Below are 20,808 nucleotides of genomic sequence, written 5' to 3' on the forward strand. Positions count from 1 at the left end.
CCGTTTTGGTCTTCCCCCAGAGGTTCTGAGAAGGAGTAGAACAAGACATTAATAACTGCAAGGCCATGTAACGTTTGGGGTCAAGCTTCCTCTCCTGTTCTAATTTTATTCTTAAATTTTACCCGGCAACATCACTCAATATAATCCACCTGATATTATATATTAGATGAGCCCAAGTGATATCAAGTGATAGAAGAATAACAACATAAAAATGCCTGAAGGGTGAGAGCCCCTTGTGTTACTGAGTTCCCAGGAAGAAATTAAATCATAATACGCACGGATCTTTTTATTTTTTTTCAATTCTATTTTCTTTTCTGTGCTTCTAGCTGAACATTTTCTATTGATCCTGCCTTGTACTGTACGCAGTTTGCTACTAAGCCTATCCATTGAATTCCTAGTGTCAGATATTGCATTGTTTTCATTTATAGGATGTACATTAGGTTCCCTTTATTAATTCTACCATGTCAGTGAATTGCTTTGTCTTTTAATCTATGTTGTCCACCTATTCCAATATTTTCTAGAACTGAATAATCATAGCTATTTTAATGTCCTCATCTTTCCATATCTGGATAACCTTCAGGTCTGCTTCCACTGACTGCCATCTTCCTCTTATTTATTGGTCACATGATCCCGTCTCCTGGCATATCTATTAATTTTGACTAAATGACAGACATTGCATGTGAAAGAATCAAAGAGGCTTCCCTGAGAGGTTTTCCTTTCAGTTGTTTCACTTTTCAATTGTCAAATTTCTATTTCTCTCCACTGCTCTCTGAAGTTTGGCTACTCTTTTATTCACTAAATAAATCATTTTTTCCTTTAATTCTTTGAACATATTTAAATAGCTGCTTTAACATCTTTGTCTATTAAGTCCAGCATCTGGCTTGTATTACTTTCCTCTGGATGCTATAACAGTTACCACAAATTTAGTGGCTTCAGGCCACACAAGCCTACTCCCTTTCAGAGGTCAGAAGTCTGAAACCAGTTTCACTGGGCTAACGTCTAGGAGCTGGCAGTCCTGCCTTACTTCTGGAAACTCCACAGGGGAAACCATTTCCTTGTGCTTTCCGTCTTCTATAAGCTACCCGCATTCCTTGGTTCATGGCCCCTCTTTCCTCTTCAAAGCCAACAGCGTATCATCTTCAAATCTCTCTGACCTGGGCTTTTACCTGAATATCTCCTCTCTCTGACTCTGATTCTCTTGCCTTCTTTTTCATTGTAACTTTTGCAGTTATGGAGGTAATTCAGAATAATCTCCTCATCTCAAAGTCTGTAATTGAATCACGTCTGCAAAGTCCATTTTACTATGGCATGTAACATGTTCACAGGTTCTGGGGATTAAGATGAGGACGTTTTGGAAAGGTTATCGTGCAGCCTATCACAGTGGTTTCTTAAAGGACAACAAGTTAAAACAACAATAATAACAATATAAACAATATAAACAATAAAAAAAATAACAATATAAAACAATATAAAGGTCAGTTTCTAATTGCTTTTTCTTTCTTTGGCTGTGGGACACAATTTTGTTTTGTGTGTCTGTCACACAAATACTGGATATTGTGAATAAATCATTGTAGAGACTCTATATTCTATTATTGTCCTTTGAAGACTGTTGACTTTTCCTCTAACAGACACATCAGTTACTTGCTAAGCACCTTGAAATTATGTTGACTTGTTTTTACAATTTAAGGACAGATTTGTGAAAAGCCCAAGATGTTTTCCAAGCCCTTTTTTTTTTTTTTTTCCGGTACGCGGGCCGCTCACGGTTGTGGTCTCTCCCGTTGTGGACGCGCAGGCTCAGCGGCCATGGCTCACGGGCCCAGCCGCTCCGCGGCATGTGGGATCTTCCCGGACCGGGGCACGAACCCGTGTCCCCTGCATCGGCAGGCGGACTCTCAACCATTGTGCCATCAGGGAAGCCCTTCCAAGCTCTTTTAAGAAGCAGGACCCAATTGCCAAATTCTGTTTTTCCTATGGTTTTGTCCAGACCTGGTTTTAGAGTTTTTTTCAAAGCATGTCTAGAGTAGACCTTACTCTAGAGTGTGGTCTTTATTCCTAAGGTACAGTTTTCTGTTGTCTCTGCAAAATGAGTTCACAGGGCGTTAGGAGGTTTTTCCTCTCTAGTTGGGCATGAACACCAATGTTGACCACTAGTATCTCTGATGCCATAACAGCCTCTTTGTGGTTAATCTCAAGAAGGTTCTCCATGCAAGCATGGCCCTTGGTCCAGGAGTCACAGGGAATCTCCGTATATCTCTGCCCCTTCTCTATCACTGGTGCTCTGCTTCAAACATTTTAGACACGCTGGCAATGTCAGACTGTGCCCTCTGTCTCCTCGGCTCAGTGGGACCACTGTGCTCTGGTTAGACTCCAGATCTCTACACCATGGTCAGGAAATTAAGCCTAAACGGCACGCTGGGGTGATTGTGGGGCTCACAGTCTTGCTTTGTCTGTTGTCCCACGCCTGAAAATGCTGAGTGCATATACTTTGCCCAGTTGTATTTTGTCAACAGCAAGAGAACCTCTCCCTTATGTCCTACTATAGTCTACAGCAGCTGAGGGAGCAGGACCCACATGGAACGCTTCCTGCCTTTTCCACACCAAGAGAATGCTAAGCATTTGAGGTTGAACCAGAAAGATTCTTGACACGAGGACAATGTCAAAAAACCTATAATTAATACTCTCAGAAACATCCTTGAAACAAGCCAGGAGGTTCTAAAGGAATGATCATTCAAAGAACAAAAAAGAGCTCTTGTATACTAAGCTGAAGGAGGTTAGCGAGGTTATTCCACATGCCCTCCACTAACAGCCTCCAACTTGATACGTCCTTTGCACCTTTGCACCGGGGAGTTGGGGGTATTCTTGGCATCTTCTTTCAATCTATCCTAACTGTTGGATATCTAGAAGAAAGTCTTAGAGGCTGGTAGTATGATGCCAGAGTTGTTTCCTGATTTCAGTGCAGGTAAAGCATTCTCTGATTTTTATTATTTTGTGTGCATTTGAGTTTAGGAAAGTGGGATTTTTCAAGGTGCACTTAAACCACTGAGTTTCTTGGAGTTGCTCTGTTTCCTTATTCTTATTTTGTCTCTATGATTGCATATTATATGACACGTATAGGAGTATATGTTATATGATAACATAATAGCATATAATTTGTTCTCCATGATTTGGGAATGTGCCCATAGCCTGATCATATTGTTTTTCTTTTTGGAAATGCTTGCTAACACTACATTAATACTCCTAAATGAGGCTTTTTGGATTAATCACAGTACCTTCCACAAACATTTGAAAAGTAAATATAGATGCATAAAATATTCTCTATTCAGTTTATATCTTTGCTCGTTGAATGCAGGGATTTAAAGAACAGAGGAATGCACAGCCTACTTGTTTAGGATTATTTTAAATTTCTATTCAGGTTAACTAACACCAGCATCTTCTAAAGCCCTACTATGTGCAAAGTACTGTGCTATGCCCTGGATATATAAACCTTAGTAATAAACAATTCTGCTTTCAAAGATACTACAATCTTGCAAACTAACTGTGTTATTCATATGTGCCTTTTAGGTTGAGTATTTGTCATGCTGCAAGCAAACCTCAATGAAAAGTTTATCAAGTTCTTTTCACCATTATAATTTATCATTATTCTAGTTATATCTAAAGAGCTCAACCCAAAGGGAGCATTTCAGGAACATACATAATTATCTAAATCCCTCTCACCAATAACCCTAAAGTGTGTTCTAAGTGGCAAATCCACAGAAATTTCCTAGGGTGCTAATTGTACATGGTTAAATGTCCCATTTATCTGTTTAAATCCACCTAGGAGATGAACAACACCACAGTATTTGGTATTAAATACTTAATGTTATCCCATTATCGGAGGCAACATTTTTTTTTGGGGGGGGGAAGGCAACATTTTGAATATCTTAATCTTACATCACAAAGCCAAGAAAAAATCTACATATGCACCACAAATGTTGCCCTTGGTATCTAATAAGCTACCTCCACTTTGCAAAACATTTCTGATTCACATAACCCACCTAACAGTTTGAATAATAGTGCTGGTTTTTTCTCTAAACTCTGGGGCAAATCTGAATATTATTCATATTAAAGAATTAAAACAAGGCCAATCTTAAAGCTTCTATTCAAATTTTAACCATTCACTGTATATATATACCACATCTTCTTTATCTGTTCATCTGTCAATGGACATTTAGGTTGCTTCCATGTCTTAGCTATTGTAAATACTGCTGCAATGAACATTGGTATATATATACAATAGAATATTACTCAGCCACAAAAAGGAATGAAATTGGGTCATTTGTAGAGATGTGGATGGACCTAGAGTCTGTCATACAGAGTGAAGTAAGTCAGAAAGAGAAAAACAAATATTGTATATTAAATATTTGTGGAATCTAGAAAAATGGTACAGATGAACCAATCTGCAGGGAAGGAATAGAGATGCAGGCACAGAAAATGGACGTGCGGACACAGGAGGGGAAGGGGGGATGGGACGAGTTGGGAGATTACGTTTGACATATATGCACTACCAGGTGTAACACAGATAGCTAGTGGGACCGTGCTGTATAGCACAGGAAGCTCAGCTCGGTGCTCTGTGATGACCTAGATGGGTGGGATGGGGGGGTGGAGGGAGGTCCAAGAGGCAGGGGATATCTGTATACATAGAGTTGATTTGCTTCGTTGTATAGCAGGAACTGACACAGCATCGTAAAGCAACTATACTCCAATTAAAAAATATTTCTTCTAACCATTCATGAAAGGACTGCTAAAGTTCAGCTTTCGTGAATTTTTCTCTAACCACTCATTCTAAGATAGTCAGTCCTGCAAATTCTTTTTCTTATTCATGAAGCCCTTTGGGCACTTTGTCTTATAGGACTTGGATTATCACTCTTCCGTGTCCACGTGTTCTTTTTCTCCCCAGTGAGATTATTAACTCCTCCAGCGCAAGGTCACATCGTGTTTCCAGCTCTTAGCAATATGCTAGAAGGCATGAATATAGAACAACAACAAGTGCAAGCCTCTTTTAGAATGTGAAATGCCTGCTTTTTAATCCCTATTCTTACTCAACCAATTTCTGGATATAGGAAATTCATGCTTAAATTGAGCCTTTGGGTTGCCTTTGAAGGCGAAGGGAAAAGACTTCTGTTTCTGGTAACATAGTAGATTAAATCTACTGCACAACCTTCCAATTGGAACTGGTGAGAATGGCTAAATAAAATTTTTCATAAACACCTATAAAATGCTCAGTGAGCTGGTACGAAACTAAAGAAAAATTAAATATAAAAGTGGAAAACGAGAAGTTGGCAGGCAGCAAAAGCAGCAATTTTCCAAATAGTATCTGCAAAATAGTATCTGCTTTTGAGTCTAAGTTTTTGAGCCTAAGAAATCCGTGTCGGGAAGAGTAGGGTGATCAGACCTCCTGATTTACCCGGGACAGTACTAGTTAACTTCTGCTGCTCAGGTGTAATCATTCACTGAACCCACTTTCATTCTTAAAAGTGTATGGAATGATACATGCTCATCCTAAGTATAAAAGACAGGACATAATGTATGGAGCTCAAAAAGGTAGGGGTTCTAATAGGAGAGCTTTGCAAAATTCTGCACATCAGTGTTAGGGGGAATATGAAATAAGACTACAGGGCTTCCCTGGTGGCGCAGTGGTTGAGACTCCGCCTGCCGATGCAGGGGACGCGGGTTCGTGCCCCGGTCTGGGGGGATCCCACATGCCGCGGAGCGGCTGCGCCCGTGGGCCATGGCCGCTGAGCATGCGCGTTCGGCGCCTGTGCTCCGCAACGGGAGAGGCCACAGCAGTGAGAGTCCCGCGTACCGCGAAAATAAATAAATAAATAAAATGAATAAATAAATAAATAAGACTACAAAGCAGAAAGGAACAGCATGTAAAATAGTCTGCATTTACTTTGACACTGTATGGAAGGAAAATGAATTTGCCCCTGAGAAATCATCGTCAGCATCAAGCGCTCATGTAAATTTGTTACCTGCATGTTAAAACTGAAGTTCAAGGGGAGAATTAAATTTAAAGTAATTTCCAGATGGGTAGGACTACCAGGCAACTGGCAGAAGCATATGCAACAACTCTCTGAGGGAACACGACTTTAACCTAGGTCTCCAAGAATTCCTATTGGTAAAATTTCCAAGGAAAATGAGAAGCACATGTAAAAATAAATCACAGGAAGTGTCAACAAAAAGGCACAATGGGCGAAATACATCAGAATTAGAGGACAGAAGAAGCAGACTGTCAAAGATTTCATATGTGGGAAATATCAGACATTAATTGCAAGATGGAATGTTTATTTTCTGTAAAAAATTGAGTCTTGAGAAGAAGAGAGATGGAAGTGAGACTATAATATTATTAAGCAAAAACCCCCCAGACCTCTAGAACTAACAAACATAATCAATTAAAATAAAAATTTTAGGGCTTCCCTGGTGGTGCAGTGGTTGAGAGTCCGCCTGCCGATGCAGGGGATACGGGTTCATGCCCCAGTCCGGGAAGATCCCACATACCACGGAGCGGCTGGGCCCGTGAGACGTGGCCGCTGAGCCTGCGCGTCCGGAGCTTGTGCTCCGCAACGGGAGAGGCCACAGCAGTGAGAGGCCCGCGTACCGCAAAAAATAAATAAATAAAAATAAAAATTTTGATGGATAGGTAAAACAGGAGACCTGACACAGAAAAAGAAAATTAATAAATTGGACATGAAATAAGAAAAAAACTATCTGGAATGCAACCCAAAGCAGCAAGGAAATGAAAAATTTGAAAGAGTTTGGCCTCGAGGAGAAGGTGAGAAGGCCCAATACGTATCTGAGCAGATTTTCAGAAGGTGATGCCAAAGAGGCTGGGGAAAATAACAAAAGCAGTTGGGTAATGAGGTCACATGTTTATTGTATTAATTGACAAGCAAACCAATAGATTACAGAAAGGAAGGCTTTGTATAGAACAGCGATGACAACCTAAATCATATCCTTCTAAAGCAAGGATATGATTAATTCAATTCTGTTCACCTGGGAGTTATAAAAGATGATAGATAGATATCAATTAATCCAAATGAAATCAAGAAAGAGGAAGGAAGAAGAAACAGAAAAGGGGGACAAATAAGGCCATAAAATACAATGGAAAAACAAATATGTCAATAATCACAATAAATGTGAAAAAACGACATATTCCAATCTAATGTGTAGATTTTCAGACCACACTTTAGTATAATCTATTCTCTTTTATTTATTTATTTTATTTTAATTAATAAGTTAATTTATTTGGCCATGCCGGGCAGCATGTGGGATCTTAGTTCCCTGACCAAGGATCAAACCCATGCCCCCTGCATTGGAATCACAGAGTCTTAACCACTGGACTGCCAGGGATGTCCCTCTCTGCTCTTTTAAAGAGACACATCTACAATATAAAACAACTTACTAACTTACAAAGGAATAAAAAAATGAAACATACTTGTGACAATGAAAGCAATAGAAATTGTCCCAATACGATAGAAGTTCATTACTCATGTAAAAAATCATTATAGGTGTTCCTGGTCAGCTAACGTCCACACAGTGATTCAGGGACCCAAATGCCTTTCAACTCATTACTTCTGCACTGCCTAGGGCTTTGGGGTCTTCTTCTTAACTCCCCTTTTCTAACCACCTTTCTCACATTCCATTGGCAGTAACTGATCACAGCTCTTTTCCAAAAGGTCTGGTGGTAGATCCTCATTATCTATTTAGGAATTAAAAGGCTAGTTATCTGGCAACTGTCCCAACCTTAATACATAAAGACAGAGCAAATGAAAGATAACTTCAACATAAAAGCTCCTTCAGAAAAAGGAAAGGATAGAGACAATAGTCATAAGAATTCTGAAATCCTGCCGTGGATGCGTCGTAAAGGCCCTGTGCCTTACTGCGGTGGACACTGCTTGATGAAAACTCAATTCTTCTCTTTAGAAGCAACTTCCTTTCCACTGTTCCCCACTGTCCTGGAAATTCTATTTGATTCTCCTCTAAGGCAGTGGTTTCCAGGTTTAGCAAGCATCAGAGTCCCCTGGAGGGCTTGTTACAACACAGATTGGTGGGCACAATCCCTAGAATTTCCGGATAATTTGTATTTCTAACAAGTTCCTGGGTGATGGCGAGGCTGCTTGTTTGGGGACCACACTTTGGGAGAAACCAGTGCCCTAAGTCTCCATCTGAAACGGGCTGAGGAATATGTCCTCTTTGAGGGCACACCATCTTCACTACCAGCTTCCCACTGGGACAAGTTTGGACACATGAGGGCTATTTTATAGTCACAGGCTTTTTAAAGCCAGACTGCATTTTATTTAGCAAGACAGTTCTCACAGATGCTTAGCAGGCTTCCAGTAAATCCCATGTGTGGATAACCACGTTAGTGCTTTCCCAGACACAATTCTCACCCTGATTCGTATGTTTGCTTTCTGCTCCCCACCTCCCATGATTGTGTCTTTCACTGCAGTGGGAGGTACCTTGGGGCCATCTCATAAAAGAACCAACCTTGAGTCGGAAAAAAATAACCTTAATCAGTTCTGTGGCACGAGATCAAATCCCTTCATGTAACTGAGAATTCCTAGTGGACTTTTGTTGCTCAAAGTTCTTTTCATTCTAATTTTTAAATCCTGGTTTAAAGTGCAGAAACAGTCAGCTTTGCCAATTCTTGTAACTCTATAGTTCTGGACTCTTTCCATTCCTTTCCATCTCTGCTCCCAAGCCAACCACTTCTTGCTGGGACTCATCTTTTCCTTTTTACACCTTGCTATAAGCAGTGAGTAGAAACCAACACATGCACTAACATTTCTAGCTCTTTCCAGATAGTTCTTGCAGAGCTATACATCCGCTAGGCACTTAATCTGCTTTAAAAATTACAGCAGGCAAATTTTTATGCTGCCATAAAAAAAAGCTCTGTACTTCTGTCTTGCTTTATTTTTCCTTGCTGCCTGCCACCCATCCACAGTGCCAATGCTGCACATTTTAGAATTTGTTAAGGCAGCTTCCCACTTCAAGATACTAATTTCCGTATCAGTTAGGGTAATAGTAGCCGATGAAACAAAATGGCCCCTCAGCGTAGCGGCTCACGGAATAGAATTCTTTTCTTGCTCAAGCGACTGCCCAACATAGGGGTTCCTGGTTGGCAGGCTATTTACCTACGTGCAGTGATTCAAACATCTATGTTCTTTCCACCTGTGGCTTCACCAAATCCAGAGTCCTTGCATCTCTGTGGATGAGGAAAGAGAGAAGGCACACACTGTTTTTTTTTGCGATACGCGGACCTCTCACTGCTGTGGCCTCTCCCGTTGCGGAGCACAGGCTCCGGACGCGCAGGCTCAGCGGCCATGGCTCACGGGCCCAGCCGCTCCGCGGCACGTGGGATCTTCCCGGACCGGGGCACAAACCCGCGTCCCCTGCATCGGCAGGCGGACTCTCAACCACTGCGCCACCAGGGAAGCCCGGCACACACTTCTTATGTAAGTACCACACCACTTCTACACACAGTCCATTGGCAAGAACTAGTCATGTGGATCCTTCTATCACTGGTTCTTTTTTTTTTTTTCCTTTGGCCATACTGCTCAGCTCATGGGATCTTAGTTCCCCAGCCAGGGATCGAACACAGACCCTCTGCAGTGGAAACGTGGAGTCTTAACCACTGGACTGTCAGAGAAGTCCCATATGGCTCCATCTAGATACAGAAATGGATTAACCAATTGCTGACTGAGCAGCTGTTTCCCAACAACAATTCTATCCTCTGCAGAGGGGCAGGGGCATGGAATCTTGGCCGGCAGTTAACTTTCTTTGCCACAAATATGAAAGACAATACAGAAACACCTTAGCAGATTTAGGAGCCTATCTTTAAAATTTGAGGAAGAGCAGGATTTTTAAATAAGCCACAAAAAATACAAACCATAAATAAAATGATAAACTCAACTACATACAAAATTAAGAACTTCTGTTCATCAAAATACACCGTAAAGAGAGCAAAAAGACAAGTCTCAAACTGTCTTTGAAGGCTGTCTGCCAAAGACTTTGGCTATATTAACAGCTGACCCTACATATCCAAAATATATTAAAAACTCTTACAAGTGAATAAAAGATAATTCAGTAGAAACAATAAGTAAAAATGCATAGATAGCTATTTCCAGAAGACATAGCATGAACGGCCAACAGATATATGGAAAGCTCTTTAACTCGCTAGAACTCAGAGGAATGCAAAATTGAACTGCAGTGAGTTGCCATCTTACTTCTATCAGATGGGTAAGTGTTTAAAAGTTGGATAATAAGAAGTATCAGTAAGGAGATGCAGTGAAGTGAATTCTCTGACAGTACTGTTAGGAAAGGACATTTACACACTAATTTGTAAAAGAGTTTGGCATTACATCTTAAGGGTAGTGCGTACAAGGGTGTTTGCTTTTTCATTATTCAATAGTAAACTCTGTGTGTGTGTGTGTGTGTGTGTGTGTGTGAGAGAGAGAGAGAGAGAGAGAGAGATCTATTTCACAATTAAACATTTTAAACAATAATCTTTTGAAATTACACTGTAAGAATTACGGAAAAGATGGTCTTGGTGGTCCCACCTTAATCGCATTGGACACATTCTGTAACATATTATCTTGCTTCTTCCTCCTGCCCACATATTTAGAAATGGTCTTCTGTTTCGTCACTGTACAAGCAGTGGATAGCATTACTTCTTAGATTAACGTGAAATGCCAATCTGAACAAATCCACCTCATTATTTTAATCTTTTGAGGATTGGTAGGTAAAGGGGTGTGAGGGTAGAGCAATGAAATCTTTTCCATCCCTACATGCTATCCTCTGGAGGAAACTCACAGAGGAAGCATACCTTCTGTTTATGTCAGAGGGGTTAATTAAGAAGAGTTGGTGTCATTTCTAATAATTACTAGGGATCAAAATTTACAGAAGGCATGATGAGGGCCTGGCAGTTGTACCAAAAATAAATCTTCCTTGAACCACACAGCCGCAGCTGTTACCTCTCAGAATATATTTTCCAAATCACCTTGGCTTTCTGAAAGCCCAACCATGAGAATAGCCTCATTTCTACAGGGTTAACTGGACAGGAAGAAGGGCCCCAGCAAATGCCATACGGCTCTACCCAGTGGCTTTAAAAACTGACATGACTCTTCCCATTTCTCCAGGAGTGAATTTTGAAGCTTCTTCTCTAGGATCCAGAATTTAAGAACAGAAATAGGCTCTTCTTTGTTAACTTTCAAAAGAAATAACCAATTCTCATAATAAACTATCAAGCATACTGTAAATGGGACAGAACTTCAAAGAGCTCCATGTTGGGAAGCACAGGAAAAGAGGTTGGAAAAATAAAGCAAAGTCTGAAACTGTCTTTGTGGAATGGGAGGTAACGTCGTCCAAGAATCCCCCTCTCTCAGAGAAGACATCCCCAGAAACCACTTCCAGTACTACAGTGAGTGCACAGTAATCCCCCTCAGGTGAAATTTTGCTACCTAATTGCACATGACCTTGCTTCCAATGCCAGAAACAAAACACTAACCACTAGAGGGCATAGAAAACCTTATTAGAAATAAAAGTGCCTCAGAGAAAACAATCGGTACCTGAAAACATGAAACGCTTGAAATGTTCTCTTAGCCAGGTACAGCTGGGAAAGGCAAAGTGAGGATGCATTTTTAAAAAGCAATCCCTTCCAGACTTCCCTCGTGGCGCAGTGGCTAAGAATCCGCCGGCCAATGCAAGGGACACGGGTTCGAGCCCTGGTCTGGGAAAATCCCACATGCTGCAGAGCAACTAAGCCCGTGCACCACAACTACTGAGCCCGCGTGCCACAACTACTGAAGCCGGCGTGCCTAGAGCCCGTGCTCCGCAACAAGAGAAGCCACCGCAGTGAGAAGCCTGTGCACCGCAAGGAAGAGTAGCCCCGGCTCGCCACGACTAGAGAAAGCCCGCGCGCAGTAACGAAGACCCAGTGCAGCCAAAAATAAATAAATAAATAATTTTTTAAAAGATACACTCTCTTCCTATAAAATCTGATTCTCCTTTTGGAATATGAATTAAATAAGCAAAATCAGTACATGTACCTAGTTTCCCATTGATGTGAAGCAATTTCTAACCTACCTTACAATTTAGATTAACCCACAGACATCAGTGTCTTTTTCAAAAGAATTTCACCCAGAAAGGTCCTTTGTAAAAAGTAATGCAGTGGCTATTAAAGATTACAGCATCTTTGGCTTACAAAACCAACACTTGCCTAACTTACTCTGCTTAGAAAAGATTCCAAAGGAGTCCTGCTCCAGAAGAGATGGGGTCTAGTCTGTGGAGATTTTGTTTGGGAAATAGTATGATCCTCTTTTTAGGAATTTGACTGTGCCCTGGGCTCACTGGGCTATAAGGTCATGATCATGTGGCTGGCTAATCCTTCCACTGGTTGATTTTTGGCCCTGGTTTGCGTTGTGATGCATAGGTGATGGTGGCTGTTGGTGATGTTTGTCTTGTCTGTGGGTCTCTCTCCAGAATGTAAGAAATGCATATCAGCTTTGGAGTCCTGCTTTGCGATAAAAATGAATTATTAGGTCACACTACAACTTCCTTTGCCAGCCACATTCCTCCTGTGTCTGCTGAAGTACCAATTATCTCCATATTACCAAAACCACTGGGGACTACCAGCTAACTCTTAGTAAACATTGATGCACAAGGAAGATGTGAGCCTTCCCGGGGACCACACCTGCCTGGGAAAGGATGGAGAAGAGTACGTGGGCTGGAAGGAGACCCGGAAGGAAATTTTGTTTATTCCAACAGAACGTCATTCGTTTTAAACCTGCAGGAAGAAGTCAAGGGAGAAATTGTCAAGAAAGAGTAAAAAATTATCTTGTGAGTTATTTGGTTAAATGGAGCTTGTGGCAGATTCGAAGGAAAAGGAAGAGTGAAGAATGAACCAAATGAGATAACTCATTGTAATAGAGCTTATGTTGATAACGTTTCAACACGGACACTGCTGTTCTCTTTTATCTTTGTGAAAAGAGATGTAGATGAAGGGCCAATGGGAGCTTTTGGGTGACACTCTCATCTCTAGCAACAGGTACAGTTTCTAGACCAAAGAATTCAGTGGAATCTCACCCAAATTCCCTTGGGTGTCATAGGGATCCCGAGTGAGCAGAAACTGTGAGAATTAAGCTCTCTCCTTGCGAGGCAGTCCTCGCACTTATCTACTGTATACTAGGCTTGGCTGTGCTATGGTGGAGACATTTCAAATCAGAATTAAGAGAAACCATTAAACCATATGATGATGGCAATGATGATGATGATGGTGATGGTGACAGCAAACTCTTTATAATGCTTGATTGTAGGCACCTTACATATATTAACTCATTTATTCCTTACAATAACCCTGTGAATTAGTAATTATTATCAACGTCCCCATTTTATAGATAGAATTGAAGCACAGAGAGTTTAGGAGACTCATCCAAGGTCATAGAAGTAGTAAATGGTGGAAATGGAGTGGAACTCAAATAATTTATCTCAGAATCTACAAATGTTAACCACTGGTCGAACTGGATAAATGGATAAATATGTTTTGCTAGCATTTTTATCGCCCATTATTTTATTTTATTCTACAATTATATTACTTTATTGCCCATTAGCACTTATTATTGTACGAATGAAATGTAGAAATGAAGTGGTCTGTACACCCTTGTCATTCAGGTGTCCCATGCTAGCTACTTGGATCCCTGGTTAAGAAGATTTCCTCATATCACAGTGAGTGCTACAATCATGTTAGCTCTTGTTATCTGTACACTTTTTCATCCAGATTGGATATCTTAAAATATACTGTAGTACTTCAAATAGTTCATTTCAAGGAAACAAATCTCAACAGTGTTCTTCATGTGAAAAGGAAATCTTCCATGATTTTTCAGGTTCCTGGTCACCTGGGTGGAGTTGTTTGGAGCGATAGGAAGAAGGCAAGTTCAGCCACTGGTGTCTCCAGCTTAACAACTCACCTCCTCCTTTCTCTCATTCCCCCTTTTTCCTCTTCCTTTTCTAGGCCTTTCCTCATACATAGGATTGTATAAAATTTGCTCTCACCAGGAAGTTCAGAAACCGTAATAGGACTGATACCGTGCAGTGTTGACTCTTTCTCTAAAGGTAAGTTTCCTCCCATTAAGAATTTTTATGAGCATTTTTATTTAATAGTTTTTATTAATTTAATTAATTTTAATGAAGAATTCTATGACTTTGATCAAACCTAAAGAAACTCCTCAACCGGAAAATACTGCGGGAGTGCTCACGCAGCACTGCTTGAATTGGCATAATTTGCCTATTTATGTACATCCTGCCACGAGTGAAATAGTTTAAAATGTAGGTTTTATATTTAGTCAAATCATGAATTCAGGCCATTTGCTTACCAAGTGTATCTGAGCAACAGCCTGAAATGTTTTAATCATTTCTTTCAGGTAATACTTTAGACATTAAGGAGGTCAGAAAAAAAACTGTAAAACAATGCCACTCTTCTCACAAATATTTTCTGCTTTGGTAAACATAGTTATTTTTCAGAAATATACATTATCTGTGTCAACATATGATGGGTTTGTTGTTGTCATTTTAAATTAATAAATAAAATTTTTTTCAGCTTTAATTTCTAATCTTCTACATATTGAAAGATATTATCTACATAACCAAAGCTCTTTAAGTACTCAGTACTTTTTTTATGAGTGTAAAATGGTCCTGAGACCAAAGAGTTTAAAGGCCTCTGCTTTGAACAGCTGGCCTTAGTGGCCACAACCTTCATGTCTGCTTTTAGGCAGGTGCCCTGCTGTAGTGCAAAGACCACAGGGTGATCCATCATGACTCACCCATTTCTGAGCTCTGTGCTCTCCGCTAAGTAACTTAATATCCCTGAGCCACCCGTCACTTCACCTGTAAGTTGCAGATAATAATAACTATTTCTCCGATTGTTAGAAGGCTTATATGAGTTGCCACAGGTAAGGTGCCTAGCCTGGTGTCTGGAATATAGTAGGCAAGAAATATGTAGTAGCTTCTCTGTTTACCCAGGTGCCTTGTGTCCATCCTACCATTGCATCATATTGTCTCTAATTGTGTAACAAAGAACACTTGCTTATCTCTTTCCTAATCAATACTCTTTCTAAATTTCTCCTCATGACAAAATCTTCTAACAAAAATTATAGCTTACATTTATGTAGTGCTTGCTATGTGTTAGGCATGGCTCTACATACTTCATCTGTATTAATTCATGTAATCCCCACAACAAACCCAAGAGTTAGGAGTTATATATTATATATATATAGTTATAATAATATTATAATATATAGCTATATATATTATATTATATATATAATTTTTCATATTAATAAACTGAAGTGCAGATAGCAACTGAGATCACACAACCAATAAATTTTGGAGTCCAGGCTTGAACCCAGTGTCTGTGGGCTTAACTTCTATACATGGCGCCAAAGATTCTATGACGGTTCCTAAGGAACTCTGTCCAGGACTCCACTGGTTCTATGTGCATCCAGTTAATATATGACTAACGGCAAATTGACTTAAAGGCATCAATATTTGCTCATTTTAGAAGTAACAACCATGCCTTCTCTCACCTTGCCTCAGTCTCCCCACTTCAAAACAGGCAGAGCTACCATCGTTTAAATAGGTTCGAAACAACCAACCCACTCCAGTTCTTCAAAAAGATAGCTCTTCGTGACTGGAGTTTCTTAAACACAATCAGATAATCACCTCTAGCAGATAAACAGAAACAATTTAATATTTTCCTTCCAAATAATCGCATTTTAATCAATTGATTGGACTGAGCCTTCATTGTCATTTGCTACTCGATAGCTCGTGTTGACCACCTTTAAACTGCCAGATATGGAGAGAATGGGATGTTGATATTTTTTGCTTATATTGGCATGTTTGTGTCCACAGACACTGGAAACTTTTTTAATCACATAATTACATAAATGTCTGCACACATTGTATATACCCCCAAGTAGTAATTTCAAAACACATCATAATTTTTAGAACAGATGCAACACAACTGCCAGATGAATCAGAACAAGCCATTGTTTGGTGCCATGAGCATATGTCTCTTAATTTGCTTTTTTTTTCTCACCTAGGCATTAAACGACTGTCATTATTTGTGTCATCTCCAGAGCCTAATCAAGCTCATTCGTAGCACGCAATATCCTTCCACAACAGGACATAACTTTTGTTAATTTCCGTAAGCTTGGTGAAAAGCTTAGATTCATAGAATATTAAAGCTGGAGAGGCCCGGAGGGACCACCTAGTTTATCCCCCTAATTTTACAGGTGGGGAAATTACTGGTATATGGTTCACAGTGGGGAAGGGAGGCAAGGATCTGGAATGGGGGAAAGACGGTATTTCTATTTCTTTTTCTAAATTTCCTTGCCAATTCTGGTAACTCACTTTCTCTGGAATTCTTTTTTCTTCTGTCTTCTTTGATCTCCATCCTTTTCTCTCAGTCTTGGCATCAACTGAAATACGGGTCACAGATCTGTCTCCTTCATACTCCAAAAGTTCCAATCATATGATGCTACCACCAGAGGGAAGAGATTTTCACTGGGGAGAAGTGGAGATTGCCGTGGTGGGGTTACGTCTCCTGACCACATGGTAGATGAATTTAAATTGAACCTAAGATTCCTCTTTCATAAGAGTCTCTCTGCCGATTCTGGCGATGTCCATCTCCACTTCCCACCATACTCCCTTTATCTCTTCAGCCTACCTTTGACCTCTCTCCGCTCTGTTCTCTCCCAGCTCTATATGTCTTTTTAGGGTCACTGTCTCTGTGTTGCTTTTGCTAACCCATCCCCTCCGGGGCCTTACTTTCTGTTAGCTTCAGCTTTTCAGTGCATTTTCCTAAATAAAAACACTTCTTTCCCAAACAGAAACTCTGGTGCCAACAGCAAAGCAATAATAATTTTTTTTTTACCCTGTTGTATCATATCTGAAATATATTTAACAGGCCTTCTGAATAACTAGGTGAAAGTGCTTAATTCTACTAGGGAAAGCGGGGTAAGGCAACATTTACCCTGGAAAATGAAGGAGGCAAGACTGGGGAGGAAATCATACCAGGCAAATAGAGCCATCTGGAGGTGAATACGTACAGAACAAGTGGAAAACTGTAGGGCATGGAGGGAGCCTGGATTTCACATTTCCTGTGACAGTGCGAGAAAATGATGTAGGAGCAGATAGCACAGGGTCTTTTATATCATTGTAAAGTATTTAGATGGGTACCAGGATCTGTTCTTCTGGTTCTTTAACCCCTTTCTTAAGCATACTTACTCTCCATCCACTCTTGTACCACCATAGTCCAGGCTTCCATATCTTTTTCTTGGACTATTACACTGTTTTGAGGTACAGATACAAGTGATAACATAATACATTAAGAAAATGAATTGTAAACTCAGGACAGAGTAAAAATGTGTGGAGGAGTGATAGTAGATAAGCTGAAGAGATAAACAGGCACCAAGACTATTTCCAAGGTCAACTTTGCATCTACTCAACTCTCTTTTAGATCCCAGCTAACTAATGATCTACCCAAATCTATCTATTCAACCTCTAGGAGGGAGCATTCCACCACAAAATCTTTTTCCCATGCCCCTCTGAAAAATACACGAATGAATAAAGATTCTAGTAAATTTCCAGTGTAGCATAAAGTTTATTACAAAAACAAATATCAAAATTACAATATTGTATTGATAGAGATCAAAGAAACTAGTAGAGACGCTCCATGTTTACGAGAATGGGTTGTAATGACGTTTAGTTATTCCAGGCCATCTGTGCAAACATGGAAATAGCCTCATTACATATAAACACACAATAATAGTAGTTATTAAAATTTGATTCTCTTTGTAGTGTACTCAAACAAATTGAGAAACAGAGATGTTAAGGTACATTTTCTATGAATGCAGAATCAGGGAAATAATTAAATGCAAAACAAAACAAAACAAAACAAAATACCTAGAGTTTGAAAATTCTTTCTAGGATATCTGAAATTTTTATTAGAAAATCCAAGATGCCCCATAGTTTAACCTAACTATTGGCCTAAACTTCATCACCCAGAGTTGACCATGTCTTACACAAGAAGGTCCACAGTCACTGAAATCAGCAGGCTGTCTTTGGAAGGGTTCCCTCCATACCTTGCTGTGCTGTTGTACTGACTGAGTGAGTCTGTCAAAGACCCTGACACTAAGCCCCTAATAAGTGGTAGCTTCCTGCCCTCGATTGTGGGGAAAGGGCTCTACTACCTCCACTGGATTTTTACTATTGCATGTTATGTTTTGATTCTCATGTGGTTGTGTTAAAATATAGCAACACTCTTTTGGGTCCCTAGTCTCTGCCAGGTACTCCGCACAGTATTTTTCATATTCAATTTCAATAACCCCAGCTATTGAATGAGTGCTCAGGACTATAGAATTAATAAGATAAAGAGCCAACATTTAGTTCAGCTTTCTGGTTCTCCAAAGCTAGCATTCTTCTCACACCTTCCTGTTCTCATGCCGTCAGGTTTTCCCATGGGGCTCATAAGGTAGTTGGAGCCTGAAAGACTTTTCTTTGACATACATTGAAAAAAGGTGCCCAATAGTTTGAATCACCTAAGTTTCAGTTTCGTGGTTGAAGCACCCTTCCTACTCACTCATTCACACTTGAAATTCCTATGAATACAGGTAGTCCTCATTTTGCAGATGCAAACTGAAACCATGAAAAGTGATTTTAATAATCAGAGAGGTGAACAGAAAGTCTCCTGTTCCCAGGAGACACACCAGGTCCTGCTCGGTTTCAGTACTCGTTTTTTACAGAGGTCCAACTGGTGATAGGATTTGGAGAAAAGGAGAATATACAGACCAGAGGACCTAGCAAGCTGTGAGGATGCAGGGTCTTGGTGCTCCGGCCAGGTGTCAGGCCTGAGCCTCTGAGATGGGAGAGCCAAGTTCAGGACATTGGACCACCAGAAACCTCCCAGCCCCATGTAATATCAATTGGTGAGAGCTCTCACAGAGATCACTGTCTCAATACTAAGACCCAGCTCCACTAACAACCAGCAAGCTCCAATGCTGGACACTCCATGCCAAACAACTAGCAAGACAGGAATACAACCCCACGCATTAGCAGAGAGGCTGCCTAAAATCATAATAAGTTCACAGACACACCAAAACACAGCACCGGAGGCGGTGCTGACCACCAGAAAGACAAGATCCAGCCTCATCCACCAGAACACAGGCACCAGTCCCCTCCAGCAGGAAGCCTACACAACCCACCAAACCAACCTTACCCACTGGGGCAGACACCAAAAACAACAAAAACTACAAACCTGCAGCCTGCAAAGAAGAGACCCCAAAGACAGTAAGTTAAGTGAAATGAGAAGACAGAGAAATATGCAACAGATGAAGGAGCAAGGTAAAAACCCACCAGACCAAACAAATGAAGAGGAAATAGGCAGTCTACCTGAAAAAGAATTCAGAGTAATGATAGTAAAGATGATCCAAAATCTTGGAAATAAAATGGAGAAAATACAAGAAACATTTAACAAGGACCTAGAAGAACTAAAGAGCAAACAACCAATGATGAACAACACAATAAATGAAAGTAAAAATTCTCTAGAAGGAATCAATAGCAGAATAACTGGGGCAGAAGAATGGATAAGTGACCTGGAAGATAAAATAGTAGAAATAACTATCACAGAGCAGAATAAAGAAAAAAGAATGTAAAGACTGGAAGACAGGCTCAGAGACCTCTGGAACAACACAAAATGCACCAAGATTCGAATTATAGGGGTCCCAGATGAAGAAAAAAAAAATAAAGGGACTGAGAAATATTTGAAGAGATTATAGTGGAAAACTTCCCTAATATGGGAAAGGAAATAGTCAACCAAGTCCAGGAAGCACAGAGAATCCAATACAGGATAAATCCAAGGAGAAACATGCTAAGACACATATTAATCAAACTGTCAAAAATTAAATACAAAGAAAAAATATTAAAAGCAGCAAGGGAAGAGCAACAAATAACATGTAAGGGAATCCCCATAAGGTTAACAACTGATCTTTAAGTCAAAACTCTGCAATTCAGAAGAGTGGCAGGACATATTGAAAGTGATGAAAGGGAAAAACCTACAGCCAAGATTACTCTACCCAGCAAGGATCTCATTCAGATTCGAAAGAGAGATTAAAACCTTTACTGACAAGCAAAACCTAAGAAAATTCAGCACCACCAAACCAGCTTTACAACAAACGCTAAAGGAACTTCTCTAGGCATGAAACACAAGAGAAGGAAAAGACCTACAAAAACAAACCCCAAACAATTAAGAAAATGGTAATAGGAACATACATATTGATAATTACCTAAAATGTAAATGCATTACGTGCTCCATCCAAAAGGCATAGACTGGCTGAATGGACACAAAAACAAGGCCCATATATATGCTGTCTACAAGAGACCCACTTCAGACCTAGGGACACATACAGACTGCAAGTAAGGGGATGGAAAAAGATATTCCATGCAAATGGAAATCAAAAGAAAGCAGGAGCAGCAGTTCTCATATCAGGCAAAATAGACTTTAAAATAAAGACTCTTACAAGAGACAAAGAAGGATACTACATAATGATCAAGGGATAAATCCAAGATGATATGATCATCTCAATAGATGCAGAAAAATGTTTCAACAAATTTCAACACCGATTTATGATTAAAAACCCTCCAGAAAGTAGGCATAGAGGGAACTTACCTCAGCATAATAAATGCCATATATGACAAACCCACAGCCAACATCATTCT

Source organism: Aethalodelphis obliquidens, unplaced genomic scaffold, assembly GCF_003676395.1.
Source record: "Aethalodelphis obliquidens isolate GAN/ISIS:26980383/991018 unplaced genomic scaffold, ASM367639v1 scaffold15, whole genome shotgun sequence".
Taxonomy (NCBI): Eukaryota; Metazoa; Chordata; class Mammalia; order Artiodactyla; family Delphinidae; genus Aethalodelphis; species Aethalodelphis obliquidens.